At 46.7% G+C, this 19,784-nt stretch overlaps 2 non-coding genes across 2 annotated transcripts; both read right to left on the reverse strand.

Moving 5' to 3' along the window:
* Positions 1-11,110: 11,110 nt before the first annotated feature.
* On the reverse strand, positions 11,111-11,182 carry TRNAC-GCA (transfer RNA cysteine (anticodon GCA)). The gene has a single exon. It is a non-coding gene; the product is annotated as a tRNA-Cys (tRNA).
* Positions 11,183-19,712: 8,530 nt separating this feature from the next.
* Positions 19,713-19,784, reverse strand: TRNAC-GCA (transfer RNA cysteine (anticodon GCA)). The gene has a single exon. It is a non-coding gene; the product is annotated as a tRNA-Cys (tRNA).

A 19,784-nucleotide genomic window follows, 5' to 3' on the forward strand; every position in this document is an offset into this window, starting at 1 on the left:
AGTAATAGAAATAAGAAGGAGAAACGGACAAACTTCCAATGGTGTGCGATGTCTTAAAAATCCTCTTTTGTGAATTGATAGAACAGGCAGATATAATTATCAGAAGGATGTGAAAGATTTGAACATGATTACCAACTTGGCTCGATCAGCGTGTAAAGACCCTTACGCTCCCAAGTAAGAACATACTTTTTTTCAAGCACACATGGAACATTCACAAAAATTGGCCATATTCTGAACATAAAGCAAGTGTTAACCAAACACTAAAGTATTTAAATCATAGAGTATGTATTCTACCAAATAAAATTAAGTTGAAAATCGTGACAACAAATAACTAGACAGCCCCTATATATTTGGAAATTTAAAATTATACTTCTAAATAACTCATGGGTCTGAAAAGAAATTGCAGTTGCATTATGAACTAGAAAATATTTTGACCTAGATTATGATGAAAATACTAGATACTAAAACTTGTCAGTTGCAACCAGGGCAGTACTTAGAGGGCAAATTTACAGCCTTATTGTGAAAAGGCAAAGGAAAAACTACTAGGCGTCTATCCCAGGTATAAAAAGGACAGTAGAGTACAAACTCAAGGAAAAATAAAGAAGAGAGTAATAAAGATTAATGAAAGCATAAATTGATGAAACAGAAAATAAATACACAAGAGATAAGGTTGATGAAGCAAAAGTTGTTCTTTGAAACAAATAATAAAAATGATAACCCAAATCAGACAAAAAGAGAAAACACTAATAACCAATATGAGGAACTTAAAAGAATACATCATTACAATTTCCAAAGACATTAAAAAGATCACGAGATTATATTATGAATGGCTTTTGCAAATAAAATGTAATATTTAGCTGGCATGGAAAATTTTCTAGAAAAATACAACTCACACAAACAGAGGAATGCATTGTCCGCTAGGTGGTCCTGGTTTTCTCTTTCTCACTCCAGCACTTGAGTTAGGTCCTCAGGACTAAGCTGGCTCAGTGGAAACATACAAGGTCTTAGCTGAGACGGGTCCTAGTGGGCCACCTTCCTCTGCAAGTACTAGCAGCAAAGCTCCACGCTCTCCCTCCCATCTTCCAGCAAGGTCATTTCCTTCCAAACAGCTTCCACTGTTTTACGGTTCCTCCAAACTTCCCTGTACATATATGACCTATGTACACATAACTGAGCAAGTGTTCATACCCAAAATATATAAAGACCTTGCACAAAACAAGAAAGATACAGATGACCCAACAGAAACATGAACAAGAGACTTGAACAGGCACGACACAAAAATAGACACAAATGACAGGTAAGCATATGAAAAGAGGCTCAAACTTAGTCTTCAGGAAGACCCAGATTAACCATGAGATACTACCTATTCTCACCAGGATGGTGAAAATGCTGAAGACTGATAGTAGTAAGTGTTGGTGGGTATATGGAACAATAGTAACTCTCATCTCATGGTGGCAGTAGGTAATTTAGTGTCATCACTTTTGGAAAGTGTCTGGCATTATCAGTTAAAGTTGAAAATATGAGCACTCTCTTCAGCAAATATATTCCAAGATACACACCCCGGAGAGTATACATGTGCAGACAAGCATTTCTCTTAATAGCTCCAAACTGGAAACAACTCAAATGCCCATCAACAGTAGGGTAGATAAGTAAATGATGGCATAATCATATAGCAGAGTGCTAGACAGGAATAAAAATGGACAAGTTACTGCTACGGTGGGCACACACAGATGAATCTCACAAACATGAGGCTGGGGGAAAACTAGACTCAGAAGAAAAATTGCTGTAGGTTCCATGTCTCAAATTACTCCCCAAGCCTGACAGTAAACAAATCCTTTCTGATTTTTCACCATGTGTGGGCCTGAGGCTTTGCCCCTGGAACCACACTACTGACGCTCCAGGCCCCCGTAACCCAGAGCTGTCCCAGGCTTGCGCCCCATCAGTCCTCACCCCCGGGACTCAGCTAGTCCTGGAGCTGCTCCGTGCTCCTGTGGGCGCACCCATCCTGTCCGTCTTACTGGCATCTTACCTACCACACTGGTGCTGGAAAGAGAAATCCAGAGGACTTCCCTCATGGGGGAAGTTAGCCTTTCCCCAGCTTCCCAGCCGGGAGAGGAGGGGAGAAGCTGCTGGGCTGGCTTCCGGGGCGGCTGCAGGGCTCCAGGGGAAAGGCTGGCAGGAGAAATCCCAACAGGACAGAGAGACCATTTGCAGGAGAGGAAGTTGTTCCAGCTCCAGAAATGGCCGAGGCGTGACTGCGGGGATGAGAAGGTGCTAACTGAAAGTTTATCTTCTGGACGTGAGAGGCCTTTGCCCACGGATCAAAGAGCCTCTGGGCCAAATGGGGCTTTCCAGCAGCATTCCCTGGCCCTTGAGCTCTGTTAGCACAGGACTGATAAGCTTCTGGAGATTCCTACATCTCAGCCACCTACTTCTGACTCTTGGAATGGATCTTCCCCATCATTTTTCATCTATATTAACTGAGGATGTGGAAGTTGGGAGGGGCACCTTGCACCCTGGATTGTAGTTTAGCAGAAAGTACTTTGAACTGAATGCTGATCCATGAGGGTCAGGCCCTCGGTGGGTGTGGACAGACACTTCCGTCACGGTGAGGTCCTGTTTTTTAGGTACCCGCTGTGATGGGCACAGGCATTTGACTCTGAAGGCCCTTCTAACAGCCAATGTCAGAGCTGCTCCAGGCTGCTGCCCACACTTTGGGGTGTAGGCCAGGAGATCACAGTATGCAGGGCGTTAAGGAGGGGGTCTGTTGCATGTTGATGAGGTCACTAAAACAGGCCTGGCAGTTCCCAAGAGAGATCCGCCCTGAAGTAGTTTCTCATAGGGTTATAGGTAATCCGGGTGTGGCTCCTCAGATGATGAAGAGGAATCAAGTCCCACCAAAGAGCAAGGGGGTGTAGCTTAGGGGTAGAGTGTTTGGCTGCAGATCAACAGGTCCCCAGTTTAAATCTGGGTGCCCTCTCTTTAGTTGTAACTTTGACTTTTATATTCAACTTCCTTGTCAGACACTAACATGAAATCTTCTCTTTTTTTTGAACCAGCAAATGATGAAAGCTTTAACATGGTAGTTGGTGGTTCTTAACTCCAAATGTAAATTAGAATGACCTGAAAAGTCTATAAAAGCACCATTTCCCAGGCCCCACCCCAGACTAATTAAATCAGAATACTTGGGGTGGAGCCAAGGTAAAGTAGAAGCTCCCCAGGGCTCCTAGTCTGCAGCTCGGCAAAGAACCAGCTTTAGTAGAGCTTCTAGAAAGCCTCAGATCCAAGCTGCCTGTCCCACCTCTGTCTGCCCGGCCTCTTAAGTTCCGGAAGGCTTTCATTCATCCTTAAGTGTTCCTCATTTGTAACTTGACTGTAATGGTATCTTCCAGGAGCAACTGCTGTTTCAGCATTTCTTAGTTTCCTTTATTTTTCTCCCTTCTCAATCCAGGCATTCTCTGGGGGACAGGGTAGGACCGGCCTTCTATTTCCAGGCAAACCCCCAGGACCCGTGGCTCAGGGAGTGAGCTCTCCTGGGGCTGCGAGCATTTGTGGAGGATGAAATATCAACACGTTAAAGAATAAGTTCAGGTTGTGTAACTATTAAAGGCAAGTTAATATCTTCTTTAAGCTTTAAAAGTAAATTCTACAGAAAGCAGAACCATCTCAAAACTAAAGAATGTGATGGGTTTCTGTGGTTTGGGAAACAGCCAGCCAAGCACTTCGGTTGACAGTCTCAGGATTCACTGTGGCTTCAGAGATACAGCATGTAATTCAGAAGTACAAGTCATGATTTGTATTATCCCTTACACCAATTATCTTTTATGACCTTTCTCACAACTACCTAAAGTACACTTCACGGTTCTCCAGGTTTAATAAACAACAGAAGTCTGGACTTTAGATGGGCTAAAAATAGGTTCTCATGATAAAACTGTTTGACAGCAAGAAAGTCTTCTCCTCTCTCCACTGAATGGCAGGGAGCACAACAGACCACCTCCAGCCTAGAATTCCTGAGGGTTTGTCTAGCTCAGTAAACTGGCACGTAGCTCTTTGTCTAACTCCCTGAGTGGTATGGATTCTGCGTCCTCTGAGTTCTCTTATCAGCATGTGGCATAAGGGCCTGAAAAATCATCTTTGATCTTCAGTGATGCGCTTCAGTTTTTATTTCACTAAAGCTGATTCCTTCAGTCATGACAGACTAGAATTCTTAATTAGTACTTTTTTCCATTTTTATGAACACTTGGAACTTTGGCTTAGAGCCTGGTTGCTTGTTGCCCTCATTTGCCACCTTCTGATATTGATAATGACCTCTAGTGGCAGCCTCCCTGTCACCTCCTCATGACTGTGTCACCGATAGCAACGTGCAAAGAAACCTCTACCGAAACTCCAGTGTTAAACATCAAGCAAAGTCAGAGTCACATTAATTCTCTAAGGTGAAAATATCAAACTAAGAATGTAGGCATTCTTCAGTGAAATGAGTTAAAACTAGAAAGCCAGAAAAGATTCAAAAGTGATGAGCTAATCAGTTAAAGCTCAAAAAGCCAAGAGTAACTTGGCCCGGAATGTTTGAATATTCCCTAGATAAGAAAACATCTCAGCATAGCCCATGTCTTCATTGTGTCAATTAAATCATGCCATTGTAAGATTTACTTTAGCCTGCAAAAAGGCCCAGCTTATTTTTTTAACTTTACTCATATGCTACTTTTCCTTCTCCAGCCCCTAATCAAATAATTTGCAACCTGGGCAATTGATGTAGCAAGCAAGCCCATCCATAAACAACATAGTAAAAACAGGAAGGATTCTATCTTAAAGGTAAGATTGCATTTTAAAAGCCAGGAAGTTAAGAAGTAAGATTCTTAACATACTCTTTAGCAAACAGACAATAACTCAGCCCACCTTGGGCACTGGGCAGGCGGTCTTGATATGCTCCCAGACCAAGAAGCTGTTCTCCTGAGAAAGAAATGACAAAGCACTAAGTTTCTTCTGTTACCTAAAGAACTGATAAGAGAAAAGAGACTTAGTGTCTTATCAAAGATAAACATTCTGGGACCATTTGGCAGGTCTGCACCCCTAGCCCTTTATCACATTCATCCTCAACTGCCTATAAATCCCCTAGACAAGGCACCACCACAGACTCTCTTGTCCCCTCCCGGCATGAGCCAAGATCTCTTTCCTCTCACTTTATCTCTAAATAAAAGCCTCTCCCTTGCTTTCCTACCTTGAGTGTTTGCGAAGTGCATTCTTCGACTCTGAGAACAAGAATCCCAGCATCATAGCTGCGTAAATAGATATTCACAAACATTCACAAAAATAAAAAATTGAAAATTAGGGGAAATGTTAGAAGAGAAGATGCAGAGAAACTGTAAGCATGTATTCCTTGGATATCTAGGCAATTTTAGGAGATGCAGAAGTTGTTTTATGCGCCTCATTTTGACACACTAGTAAAAACTTATGTTGGTTAATAGGCCAAAGAAGCGTGTGTCCTGCTGGGGCTGATGTGGAAAACTCCCTCTTGTGGGTGGAGAGGCCACACACCTGCCTCTAGCAGGGCACCCACTGTGCATTTTGGCTGCAGACACAGGCACTGGAATTCAACTTTGGCCAGCTGAGGCCTCTGCACACCAAGAGGAAGCAGGTGATGCAAACCCTGTCCCAGAAGCTCTCGCCCTCACTGGGGTCTCCTCCAGCACCGCCTCTGCATGTGCCCTGTGAGCACTGAATTCTTCCAAACCCCTCTCAGCCTCCCTGAGAGAAGGTAGTTCCAGAAGCTCTATATCCTGACAGTATCTAGATAGTTCCTGGCATGTTCCAGACTGCCAAATTGGGACACCAGGAGCCAGTCATCACTGCATGCTTAGCCCCTAGGAGACAAGTTCTCTTTTACAAAGTGGAATTTGCCATCCCAAAAGGTGTTTGCTGCTGGCCACCCTCTTCCTGTGCAGGGGACAGCATTCCAGCCTCAGGAGGGGCAGGGAGAAATGCAAATCTGTCCGCCTTCTTTGCGTCCATCCTTGCACCTTGGTCTTTGCATCTTGGGTCTTTGTTACCACCTCTGGTTTGGCTCCGAGGCACCCCCTGGCAAGGTCCCTCATGCCTGGAGTTCCAGCTTGCAGCCCCGAACAAGCAGATGTGAGGACCTCCCCCCCCCACTATTGTCACCTTAACCCTCCAGTCTCCCTATGATGGGCACATTATGGGGGGCAATTTATGCATTTCCAGATTGAGAAGACAGGGTTCCCTCATGCTGGGGGTCAGTAGGTCCATTTCAGGAAGAGAGGCCTTCAGTCCCTCCTCCCCGTGGGGTCAGCCAGAATCGTGCAAGAGCAGCACTGGCCTCTTTCTTACCCTTCCTCAGGGTTCCCTAGTGACAGCCCCCAGTGTCCCCACCCCCTCACATGCAGTGGCCTTGCTGATTTCTCCTGCCGTGTATGTAATTTCGTGGCTGTCCCTTCTGTGATTGTCTTGCTGCAAGTATGAATATGAAAATCTTTCTTTGCTGTTAAGAATGCTGTGGTCGTGGCTGTGACTGTCACACTTGGCAGGCCTGGGCTGTGCGCACCGCCCTCTTTATTTGCAGGGTGCACGCTCCTCCGGTCTGCCCTCGCACCACCTCACGCACCGGCTCCTCTGAGTCCAGAGGCCTCTGGAGGGCCTCAGGGGGCGGGTGGCTGCCTCAGGGGGTGGCCAAGGGGCCAGGGCGGTGCTGAGTGCAGGTTGCAGGCATTGGGGTTGCCCCCAACCCAATGCAGGAGTGCCCTTTGCCCTCAGATCAACCAAGAACATCATGTCATCCTCGCTGGGGGGCGTGGGGGTGCACGACCAGCGTGTGGAACAACCCCGGAGCGATGTGCTGAGGAAGGCTGGGAACCACTGAGGCAGAGGCGAGGGACGAAGGGAAGGCCAGGAGGGGTTTTGGGTCTGGAGCTGACTGCCTGGGGTTTGAGGAATGGAGGAATCAGCATGCCTGTGGCTGCAGAAGGCAGGGAAGACTCCCAGGAATATCTGTAGTGCTTTCTCTCCTTTACTTTTAACCACTTAGTACCTGAAGGGCTGAGAAAGTGTAGACATTGGGTTATTACATGTGTAGACTGGAAAACAAAAGAATCCCCACCTACTCCCTGGGAATAACTACTTGGTTTATTTCCATGCATATATCTATATATATATGTTTATACATAAATATCTTCATATGTGTGCATAATCTTTCCTATTATATAATAATTTGTATATGTAGTATCTTTTTAAAAGCCCCAATGAGCTCACATCATACAGACATCATGCACTGTGCTCTGTCGCTTACTGGCTTCGTTTAAGCGTCTTTCCACGCTAGTGCTCTGGACCGACGTTACCCTCTACCATCGTGTCATGCCCATCCTGTGACCGCACCATGCGTGTAACCTATTCCCTGCTGGTGGGTACTTGGGTGGTGTCCAGTTTACCGCCAGGAGAAAAAAACACTGCCTTGACTCTCCACGCGTGCGTGTCATTGTGCCCTCATGGGTATTTCTAAAGGATAAAGTCCCAAACATGGAACTCTTCTAGAGTATCATTTTGCCTAAGTAACTTTTTTTTTTAAACAAAGGCAACATACTCAGTATGGAAAAGTTGAAACCTAAATAAAAACACATACAAAAGCTGAAATCACCTACGGTTCTCAGACACACTGTTTTGAACCCTGCCTTTTCACTAGATGAATTATTAGGAATATTATTTTAGGTAACTGAATAACCTTCAGACATGGGTTCCAACCTCCTTTCAGTGGGAGAAGGCACTGTCACCTAGTCATAGGTACGTCACCATCCCAGTATACCTGATACTCAGTAGATGCTTGATAACTCTAACTGCCCAAAAAGGGTTATCCAGATGATTTTAAAGGTCTCCCCACCTGTAAGGGTCAACAAGCCTACCAGGGCATCCTCAGCCAGGTGCACAGATGGGGAAGAAGAAGGCCTGTTTCTGGCAGAAGGGAGGCCAGAGGTCACAGAGGTGGAACTGACTGGGATGTCCCAAGTAATAACACTAGTCCTTGAGGGTATAGCTCACTGGCAGAGCATTTGAGTATAGACCAACAGGTCCCCAGTTCAAATCTGGGTGTCCCCTGCTGCACCTAGCCTTTAATCACAAGTGGGACCCTCACTACTAGGTTCCCCCCGGCAACATAGACCCAATCTAAATCTGGAGATGTTTGTTCCCTCAGGTGATCTGTATTACCTTACAGGTGACAAGGTACAGGTCCCTCACATAGAGGTAGTTGAGCCAACAGGACCACGTGTATCTCACGATGGGAGAGCTGCTCGGCCTCTGGGGCTGCAGGTCAGAGGCCCTGACCTGAGGCTTCATGTTCCCAAGTCCTAGAGCTCCTCCTGGGGCCTGTTCCACACTCACAGATGCATGCCTTGCCCTGCTGGCCAGGGCCTGGGGAAGAGCAGGATTCTGGTGGCACAAAGAAGTGAGAGAGAGTGGGGAGCAGGTGGAAGACGGACTGTGGGCTCCACTGAGGGAAAGGAAGCTAGAACCACATCCCAAGCCATTGAGTAAGAACATGAACAGGCGAGGAGCATCTGTCCTTAAAATCTCATCAGCTGTGACAGTCTGAGGAGAGCTCTGACATCTGCAAGCACATCCAGCACTCTTCCTGGTACTGAGCTGTCCCTTCTGTCCAGTCGGTCCTTGGGACCTGCTCTACCGCAGATGGAAGGCGTTCTTGCTCACCATCCCCTGGGCCTAGCTGACCCTGGCCAAGGACACCTTTGTAAGAGCTCTGGCTGTGTCAGTCAAAGGCCCCTGGGCCGAACTAGGGTCACGAGTCCCCTGCTGGCCTGCCCATCGCAGCCTCTGGTGTGTGAGGTGGTGAGAGCCGCAGTGCCCTCCTGGAAACACGGCTCAGGGCTCCAGGTCAGACCTCTGGAATCAGGGCGCTTGGGAATGGAGCCAAGGGCTCTATTTTTAACAAGCGTGTTGCTGATCCTAGTGGAAAGTCAGGATTAGAAACCACCGGTTTAATGTGGTGCCACATGTTACAGGCTTGAAAAAAGGCCATAATTAAGAGATGTGCCCAAGCACACATACTAATTAATAATAAGGTGTGACCAGATCCCACATGGTCTTGGGCTCCTTCCACACTCCCAAACATGGTGCAAGACACAACCTGGTCTGCTACCTTCAGCTGTTTCCCACTCCTCATAGCTGAGCCTTGCTGGGCCGGATGAGACAGGTCTTCCCAAGAAATGACCCAAATGATTCCCACCCAGCACCCGGTACTCAATGAGCTAAGCTCACAGGGGCACGGGAATCTGAACCACAGACTCACGGCCTGCAGTCAAGTATCTTCCCCTGAGCCAGGAGCCCACTTCATACTGTTTCCTGATTGATACCTTTTCATGACTGTGGCCTCCCCCAAGGAGGGACCCCCCAGTAACCCAGCAGTTTGTATTTACTCCTGGCCAGCCCCAGGTCCCGGCTGAGTCACCTAATGCAAATATTAACCCTCTCCTGCCATAGCCCACCCCCCATTTTCACTGAGCCCTCACGGAGTGCTTGGTACCTGCTCTTCCTTCTGTCTCTGGCTGGTGCCCTTTGTGCCGGAACAGCCCCCCTTCCCCTGCCCTCTCCACTCCACTTCCTCCTCCAGCCCATTTGTTCTAACATCTGCTCCCCGTCTCCCCCGCTGCCTTCATCCTTTAGGCCACTGATTGGATTTTGCCCTTTTCCATCTTCTCCCTTTGCTGGCTGAGCCGTTGCCTGGAGAAGTCAGACCATACCTGCCTTTCCTCTGCAGGGCCCCCCACTGTCCCCTTATGGAACCACAGGCCGTGGGATTTTAAACCCATAGCGCGAGGATTCTGGTGGTGTCTTCAGTTATTACAATGAGTAGGCAGGCTCTGCATTTGGTGGCTGAGGGATGGAGGTACTGGGCACTCTGCAAGCTGTTCTATCAGTCCTGATGGGAGAGGAAATCCATGGGGACTGGCGGAGTTCGGGTCCTCCACATCCTCTCATAAACCCCCTTACAATTTTCGGAGGACTGTTCTTCCCTGATAAATGTCCTAACTTTCATACAAGAGACCAGGCAGGCTCTGAATTTAACTGAGTTTGGCAATTGCAGTACGAAGTTTGCCTCTGGCATTCTGCTGTGTTGTGCATTGACTTAGATTCTCACAGCACATTCATCAGCGGCCTGGGTCCCCCTCTGTGCACTGGACGAAGAAGCCGCACCTCTGATCCAGTCACTGCCACACGTTAGAATCAGCTACCCTCCAGGTTCCTTGATCTCAGTGGGCATTCATTTCAGCTGACTACAGGACAAAATTTATTTAGCTTTTTGTTGCCCCTGTGAATCCTGGTCTGCTAGATTCCCATCCAAACCAACCAACTGGACTTTTACTGGCTTTAATACAACTAGGTCTGACAATTAACCCCCAATTCCCATATACCCCCATTTCTCAGAAGATCTCTTGCTTGCAAATCATTCCTGGTACCAATTTCTGTGCTAATCATTACACACAGGTGCAAACCCAGAACCTGACCCTGTCTAATGGAAACAGACTGGAAGATCCCTGACAGCCTGTCAGGGGCCCGTGGCCCTGGAGGGAAGGCGGGAGAGCCTGGCTTGAGGGCACCCCGTGGGCCAGAATCACAGCCAAGGCCGCAGCTGAGCAGCATGTGGAGCAGGAGCCACTGCAGCCCCCACTGAACACTGGGTGAGCCCAGCCCTGCCCCGGGGTCGGAGCTGTGCCTCCCTGGAATGAGGAATAATCGGTCTCTTGCCTCTGTGCATCACTCACTCTGCAAAGTCTGGGCCAGGCCCTCAGTCAGCAGGGCCACAGTATTTGGTTCATGTGTTTGGCGTAGCAGGTTGCAGAGCTGTGCTTCCCACTGAATCACACTATTTGAGGTTGTGAAAATAGAGGAAGAAGAAGGTTTAGGTTCCAGGCCAAATGTCCCAGTGAAGAAAGAGGAGGACTGACCAGCACAATGTGGTTGGCTAGTAGAGTCCGGGGGTCTGAGAGAAGCCAAGGGCTCTTGGCCTATTTCTGCCCTCTTGCCTCCTCAGAGGTTTCAGTGTTGGGGTGGCAACAGCTGTTACAGGGAATAAATGCAAAGAGAGAGCAGGGGGCACCTGGATTTGAACCAGGGACCTCTTGATCTGCAGTCAAATGCTCTACCCCTGAGCTATACCCCCACTACATTTATTCCTCTCATAAACATTATAAGCCTGTGGAACCACACCCTGGCTGTCAGCATCTTAGAAATAAGCTTGCCAGTGCTGTGCCATCTGACATGCCTGCAAACTGATGTCCTTTCTCCTACGCCCACTCCCTGTCCCCCCACGTCTACTCTAGGCAGCATCCTTCCTCTCCTCAGCTGTTGTCTGAAGCCACTGAAATCATTAAGGTTTGCAGTTAAAACATCCTTCAGATGCTTCTCTCCAGACCTCTGAGGTTAGGGTAGGGCCGGCAGGGCTTGGAAAAGTTAAAATTATCCCTGGTCCCCTCTTAGAGACGAGCTCCGATGATTCTGACTCATGGACAGTTTTGGGGGGCCATTGATTTACTCTGTGTTCTTCACGGTATAAATCTGGAAAAAAATGGCAGCAGTTAAGATCATGCCACACCAAAACACACCTGATTAATGACCAACACACAGCTAGGAGCTGCCCTGTCTTGTCTCTCCTCTTTTCCCCTTCAGGCTCCATTTGCTGCCTCCTTCCACATGTCAAGTGGAGGAAGTAACCTGAGGAGGGGAGGCACCCCATGGAAAAGTGCTGAGAGGTTTATGGTCACTGGAGCATAGACACAAGAGAGTGATCGCCACTGCGGTCAGAACAGAAGGAAGGTGACACACAGACTTGAGTCAGGGTCTACTTGACATGCTGTCAGATGCTCAGCCCGGAGCTCTGTTCTTTTATCTCTTTACTTTCTTGATTAGCGTCACTTCACTTGTCTCATCCCACCTGAGAATCCAATGTTCGCTATAAGTTCTCTTCATTTCTAGTGAACTAGTTCACACTGACTGACTAACCTCACTTGGACTTCTGTCTGGCTTTGACCTTACGCTGTCCTTCCCCCAAAGACCGATCACATGACGTCTAGAACTCTCCCCTGCCCAGAGCCCTCCTCAGGGCCTAGGTGGGGCATCGGTCACAAAGCTGGAATCTTCCCTCTTTCCTGCCCTCCTCCTCACGGGTTGTTATTGCCAACCTGCTCCCTGCACTCTCTCAGACTCACTCTCAAGCCCGTTGCTTACACTCTGCTATAACCCCCTTCTCATTTTCTACTTCTTGGCTTTAAAAGGGAGATGCCTTGCCAGAGAGGTCAGGGCACCATGCTGGCTCCAGGCCATTAGCTCCGCTCAGCGCAGCTGGAACGCCTGTGAGAACTGACTGCTCGAGCACTCGAACTCAGTCCTTCAGCATCCCCGGCATGGGGACCACCAAACCTTTCCTCTGTGGACCTTTCCCCTGATGAGGCCAAAAGGTCACACAGATCCCAAGTAGGCAGAGACAGGACAAAGGGGTATCACATATGGAGGCCATGAATTGTGGGAATGATGTCAGGGATGCTGGAGCTCACAATTCATTGCAATTTGCAAAGGACGATCAGGACAATGACAGAGTATTTGCTCATTGGTGCAACAATCTGCTTAATTATTTGGATTAAGGGGAAATATACTTCATCTATAGAAAACTTAACTTCTTTGAATCTCTCTAATGTCCCTCATAGAATTTAAGAATACACTACATAAAATGTTAAAAATTAGCAGTTACGAAATATAAATAAGTATCAAGAAAAAATTAGATGTCTTGTAGTGTCATCAGCTAAACAGATGTTAATAATTTGATGCCTAGTCATCCAGGCTTATAGTTTAGAATCAAATGTCTTCTGAGGAGAAACATGAAGCTAATTGCTAGCTACTTCGTGGTCTCCTACCAGGCTTTCTTTCGCTTTGGCCTCTGTGTTCATGTAGAAACATTCTCTTTTCCTGAAAATAAAAAAGAAAGTAGAAGTTAAAAAATTCTGTTTTATCATCAGGCCTTCCACTTACTGATCTGGTTTCTACCAATAAATAACTTTTAAAATCACATTTGTGTAATTTTCTTCAAGATAGGATGAAGGAGTTTGTGGCTGGTCAGTACTCCTGCCAGGAAGAACCAGACACATCAGCTAAACAATGACATTTTCAGAGTAAAGGCATTGGAGAACTGCAGAAGCTGCAAGGACTGGGTGCGGCAGAGGAGAGAACCTTGTACAAGTGAGGAAGGGGCTGCAGCCACATTTTCCCTGGGATACTTTCCAGGTGGGGCTGCCAGAGGAGACGAGGCCAGAGCAGAGAGTTGTCCAGGGACTGAGGAGCCAGCAGGGCTCTTGGTTGGAGGGAAACTATTGCTGACATAAAGGACATCAAACACACATCTCGTTTCTACCTCTAGACATTTGCAGAAATCTAAGACTGTGTATGGCAAGAGGCTATAAAACTAAGCAAAAACCTCTGGGAAAAAACACAACACAGAATAGAATTTACAACAGTCTTGTGGTACTGAGAAGGTGGAAATACATCGGGAAGGGGCCCCAGGAAATATACAAGGGGGGAGTGAAAGTCCTGGAAAAGGTAATGAATTGACCTCGATGATCTGCAAACACTGTGCCCCTGAGACACGGGCCAATTCAGGGCCCCACCAGGGTCTTGAGTTTCCCCTGTTGGCACCAGCACAGAGGTGCCAGGAACCAGAAAAACCAAAAGCGTTTCTGCTGGTTGTGCAGTGTTGGAGTGAAAACATGGACTTTGAGGGTCCTTAAATACACAATAGGCTGCCTCCCTAAAGAAAACTGCTGTATTATGAAGCAAGAGGCTAAAAACCAAAGCCCAAACCCTCTGAAAACCCTCTCATATTTCAAGGCTGAAGAGAAAAAGACTTTCCAGGTTTGTAGCTGAAAACCTGGGAGGACCACTGTCTACAATTGGGATAAGACTCAGGTAGAAGGAACGCCACCCAAAGTACATTTTTGTTTTTCTTACAAGGAAAGACTGATTAATCCCTTATTGGATTAAGGTAATCAGCCCTCAGCTACACCTTTCTCTAGGAGTAAACTCTATCTAGCGGAATATAATTTCATCTGGAGCCTTTACTCTTTTAATACACACTGTCGGCATTCAATAAAAATTACCAGGTATAGCAAGAGATGGAACCATAGGAACAGAAACCAAGAGAAAAAAAACAGACAAGAGAAGCAGGTGATCTCAATGCCGGATTATAGAATTTAAAGTAACTTTGGTGATACATTCAAGAAAACAGGAAAATGGAGAAAGTGGGGGTGAAAAGTGTGGAGAATTTGACTAGTTTTAATTTATAAGAAAAAAATCAAAAGGAAATTCTAAAACTAAAAAGTACAATATTTAACATTAAGAAGTTAATGCATGTTTTTAACAGAAGCTTGGGCACAGTGGTTAATAGGATTAGGGAATAAGAAAACAGATCAATAGAAAATAATTTAAATTGAAGCATAGGAAGGGAAAGAATGGAGAAAAGGGGAGAAAATAGGAGACAAATGGGACACAGTTAAAAGTTCTAAGTCACACTGGAACCCCAAAAGCAGATAAAAAAGAAAACAAATCAAGATTTAAAGGGACAATTGCTGGGTATTTTCCAAAACCGATGGAAAGCATCAACCCATTGATATGAGAAATTCTGTGAGCAAGAGGAGGATAAATACAAAGAAATCACACCTAGATACATCATCTTAAACCTGATTTTTAAAAAGAGACAGCTCTGAAAAGCAGCCTGTGGGAAAAAAAAATACACATTTTACGATGGACAACTGACTTATTAACAGAAATGAAGGTATCCAAGCGACAGTGGACAACCCTTGGACAAACCAATCCTACATTCACCCCCTTAAAGTCATTGTTTGCAACCCACTCCAAACAATTGTATCTGCCTAGACACATTATTTCAGGAACAGAAGCTGGTTCTGTCTGACATTGATGAGCCAGTCATTGCCCAGGTGTCAGGGAGCTCACAGCACCAAAGGAAAGGTTGGAGACACAGGTTTATGAAGCAGTGGTAATCTGAGGGAACTCAGCCAACTGTTTAGGCAGCTGCTGGATAATGCCTCGCTCTGCCACCCCTGGCATTTGTGTCACCTGGCCTATGAGTGGAGTGTGAGTTGGGGCACCTGTTTGGCCAGAACTGCCAGGGGGACAAGGGGAGAAAATAGCCTTTGATTTTTGCTTCTGCTGCTGTAAACAGAGCCATTTCTTCCCAGGGTTCACACAATTGGGGATCTTAAAACAAGGAAAGGGTTCAAAGGTTGGGAGGGAAAAAGAAAAAGTTTGAATTGGAATCAGGGACCTCTCTGGGTTGTGAATCAAATGCTTTACTCGAAACAACCAGTGTTGTCTAATGAGCATGTTTCAATTGTGAACTTTAATGCAGGAAGTCGAGTTATAACTTATGGGCTGTCACCACAGCTTGCAGTACTTGCCACTATAGTCTGTCACCACTGTACCATGCCCACACTTTCTTTGCCTTTCCCACATGCTCCTACCACTACACACCTGGTCATTGTCTGTGCCTTGAATCCTCCTCCCTCAGTCCTGGGCTAAAGGCACTAGCTTAAAATCATAGATGTTGACCACCAGAATATTGTTCAGAATTGCATAGCCTTGTGAGTTCCACAGTAATTACCCAGTCATTCACAATCATTGGATATTAAGACTGAATTTAGCAGGGGAGTGTGCCTCCTCAAAACAAAGTTCCCAGGCCCCTCCTCAGTCCTACTAAATCAGAGTTTCTAGGACTAATCTGTGTTTGTAATAATGTCCCTAAGTAATCCTGGGGCAGCCAGGCTGGTAACTGCTGACTCAGTGTCCTTCCAGAATGTAAGCTTTACAGAAGAGGAACTAAAAATTAGAACCTCTGAAATGCACACAGATCATTTACAACAGTAAGTCATCCAAGAAAACTGACACAGATAATAAAGAGTGTAAGGGTGACTCTACAGTAAGCAGGACTCTGAAATGGGGAGGTCATTCATCTGCATCTGGCAGTAAAAAGGCCACCACTAGGGGGTACCTGGATTTGAACCAGGGACCTGTTGATCTGCAGTCAAATACTCCACCCCCGAGCTCTGCCCCACTGCATGCTTCTTTTCTAACTTATTTTACCTGTGTTGCTACAGCTAAGGATTCCATAGTGGACTGTTAAGGTTTATTCATTCCTAGTCACTTTGTGGACACTGGTAGACACACCCACCACACACTGACTGGAGACCACCCTCTGGCCCTGAGTTCTCAGAAAACCCTCTCTTGTCTGATAGGCATGTTCCCACCCTGTAGCCATGACCTGAATTCTTTCAATAAACTGCAGTTTCATCCTCTCCCCACTCAGCACCTGGTGGGCAGATGGTGTGTATGTATGTGTAAGAATCATGGCTGCATGAGCTACTTAGGATAATGTTTCATAGCAAATCATCCCAAAATTCAGATGTATGCAACAGTAAGTATTTATTTTCATGTTCAGCAGCAAAGATGCCTATCAGCAGATCTCGGCTGGGTAAACTGGTGGCCCTGCTTCAAGCTGGGGGTCCATCTGTGCCTCTGTGAGCTGGGCCTGATCTGCTCCAAATCTGTCCATTCTGGGGTCCAAGTTGGAGGGGGTAGCAGCTAACAGGGGTATCTTTCTTCATGGCAACGACAGAAATGCAAAAACTCAAGCCCAATTACATGAGCAGGTTTTAAACCTCTGTATCAGTTGTGCTAACATCCCACCAGCCAAAGCAAGGTGCAGGACTAAACCCTAAACCAAGGGCAGGGAAATACATGCTGTTTCTAATGGGAGGATCTGAAGAGCCTTGTGGAAGAGGGCACAGAGAGAATAAGTGAAGAACTAGGGCCGACATTTGAATCTACATGGTCTGCCTTCTTGGCCATAATTTTTTATCTCTTCCACATGCATAATCTCTTAGCTTTATCCCACAGGCTCCAAAGCCTCATTCAATCAGACAAAGTCCAGAATCTTGTGATCTACATTTGATCCAGGTGAGGCTTCTCGATCCAGAGACCTTGTTAAAAGACAAGTTATCCACCACTCACACACCCAAAGTCTAATGATGGTACAGGAACAGACTTACTGCAATAAACATTGACATTCAAAGCTGGACAAAAGAGGAAACACCCATAGAAATTGGTTCATGGAAACTGAAATGCTAGGCAAAAGTGGCCAAGCCCCCTTTCACCTTTAGTATAGTCAGGGCCTCCTTCGAGATACCAATTTCAGTATTTGGCAGCCTTTTCACAATAATGTTGCATAACAAACCACCCCAGAGCCCAGTGGCACACAATATGAATTCCAGCAGGAGGGAATTCTCCTTCATTAGACCCTGGTTCTGCTACCTGGGACTAGCTCCCAGTCCACTGCTCTACATTCCTCTTAGTTCCACCCTCTGAGACATTGTCCTTTACCATCAACCTCCTTTGCAATTTCTGAAGAGATTGTTGGAAAATATGTCCTTTTTGGTGGCTGAGCATTCTTCTCAGCTTGCTTGCCACCTGTAGAATGCTGGAAGCACAAAGGTCTTTTGACTTCTCAATCTCTGTCTCTTTTAGTCCAAGCTATTAATGCCTTTGTCCATATAGCTCCCTGAAGCAATTTCTGGGTTTCTTATGTATTTGACTCCATGTACCAAAAGCCACAACCAAATTCTTTTTGACTTATGCTCTCCCTCCAGCTCAATTATAAATATTTGGATATATCACATTTCTGTGAGGCCACATCCTTAATCTTTCTAGGAATATTTTGTCCAATTGAGAGGATATACTTAGCGCCACCTTAATTCTTTAAGAGCTCTTATTTAAGCATGAAAACTATGAGTGCATTAAAGCTTGATTTGGTCTGAAACTGTTTACTGGAAGGTTCTGGATTTATTCTTTCCCCTAAAGTGTTGCCATAATGGGTTCACCTTTGTTTTGGAGAGAATGGTTTTATTTTCTAACTATGCAATTTCTAAGCTACCTATATCACCTCTAAATTCTGACTACAAACCAGTAGGTTCTCTTCTGAACTAAAATCTTTTTGGCAGCAACTTATTAAGAACAGACTGAGTAAAAAATAGCTTATGCATTCAACATTGTCTTGAAATATGTTGCCCCAGCTCTGCAAGTTCAAGTATATTTTCTGCCTTTCAGGTTATCATGAGCCTGTTTCTCCTGCCCTCAATAATAAATAGTTTTCTATTTTCCCAGCTGATTTCTAACAGCTTCCTTGCCACCTACTGCTTCATGATGAAGCCATGCCATGTATTTTAGGCTTTTGTTACAGCAGGAGCCCCTTTTATATACTGATTTTAGTATTTGCCAGCCTCATTCACAATAATGTTGCATAGCAAGCCACCCCAAACCCCAGTGACACCCAACAATAAGCATTTATTCTCATGCTCATGGGTCATCAGGTTGAATGTGAATCAGCTGATCTGGGCTGGGCTGGGCTGGGTGCATCTGCTTCATGCTGTGGGTCTAGCCGGCCTTGGTTCCTCTCGGCAGGCTGGACTCAGGGTTGGGCCATGTGTGTTTGTTCTAGGGCCCAGGCTGAAGGGGAAGCAGCTAACAGGGTAAGCACCTCTCATGGTAACGGTGGAAGCGCCAGAGCGCAAGCCCAGCCTCGGAAGTAGATCGCAAGCCCCTGCTTGCATGGTATCTGCTAACATCCTGTTGGCCAGAGCAAGTCACACGGAATGACAGTCATCAATTTATTGACTTTCGGGTCCAAATTCATGGCTCTGCAGTAACCAAAGGATTCTTTACGCCTGTCTCCTTTAAGTGAGCGCAATGTGAGCCGTTGTCACTGGAGGGCGCTGGAAGGACGTTGCGGGAGAAGCGGGGCTTCTCTCCCTGGTTCTTGCTAAGTGTTGTTTTTTGCCGCTGCTGCAGGGTTGGTCAGGGGGACGGATGTGTGAGGACGCCTGGTGGGGCCCTGCCCCAGGAACGCACGCAGAGACTGAAGTTCCTTGGCGACCTCGCAGCCGCAGCTGGGCGGCCAGCCACCCCCGTGGCCCCTCTTAATTCCGTCTATGCCCCCGCCGCCCAGCCTCGGTTTGCCTCTGCCCAGAGGTGTGGTGCCCACACCTTCCACGAGCAGACCCCGAGCTCTCCAGGCTTCACACTTCCAACTGTCTCACCTGCGCCCGAGAGGGCTGCTTCCTGCTCGCCCGGCGACTGTGAAGAGGTCAGGCTCGGGCAGCCCCGTGAGTGGGCCGCAACCACACCTTCCCCCGTGAGGTCTGAATCTTAGCTTCAGGGCGGGGTCCTCCTCCAAATTTGCCCGCCTTGGGTTCCTCACCTTGGGGGTACCTTTAGGGTTTTCTTTGCGCGTTTAAAGTTTCTCTCCTTCCATAGCACAATCATTATTTTCTGTTTTAATTACTGTGTGGTTTCTGTCTCTTGGTTGGCCCAGACTGATGCAAACGACCAAGCCCACAGCAAAGGGGTGGAGAGCACACTCACCTCTGGGGGAGAAACAGAATTCTAAGTCACCAAGCAAAAGACACGGAAAGATGGGTGAAGAATAGAGGGCAGTGGGTTCAATATGCCAGGGGAGAGAAGACGCGTCAAAAAGCGACGTGGTCCGGGAAAAACGTGGTGGGGAGCAAGACCGAGGACATTTCTACAGAATGCATTAGGCACGTCCTGTATCTGTGTTTGACAATAAAGACGCCAGCAGGGGGCGCCCGGATTTGAACCGGGGACCTGTTGATCTGCAGTCAAATGCTCTACCCCTGAGCTACACCCCC

This window comes from Manis pentadactyla, chromosome 7, assembly GCF_030020395.1.
Source record: "Manis pentadactyla isolate mManPen7 chromosome 7, mManPen7.hap1, whole genome shotgun sequence".
NCBI lineage: Eukaryota > Metazoa > Chordata > Mammalia > Pholidota > Manidae > Manis > Manis pentadactyla.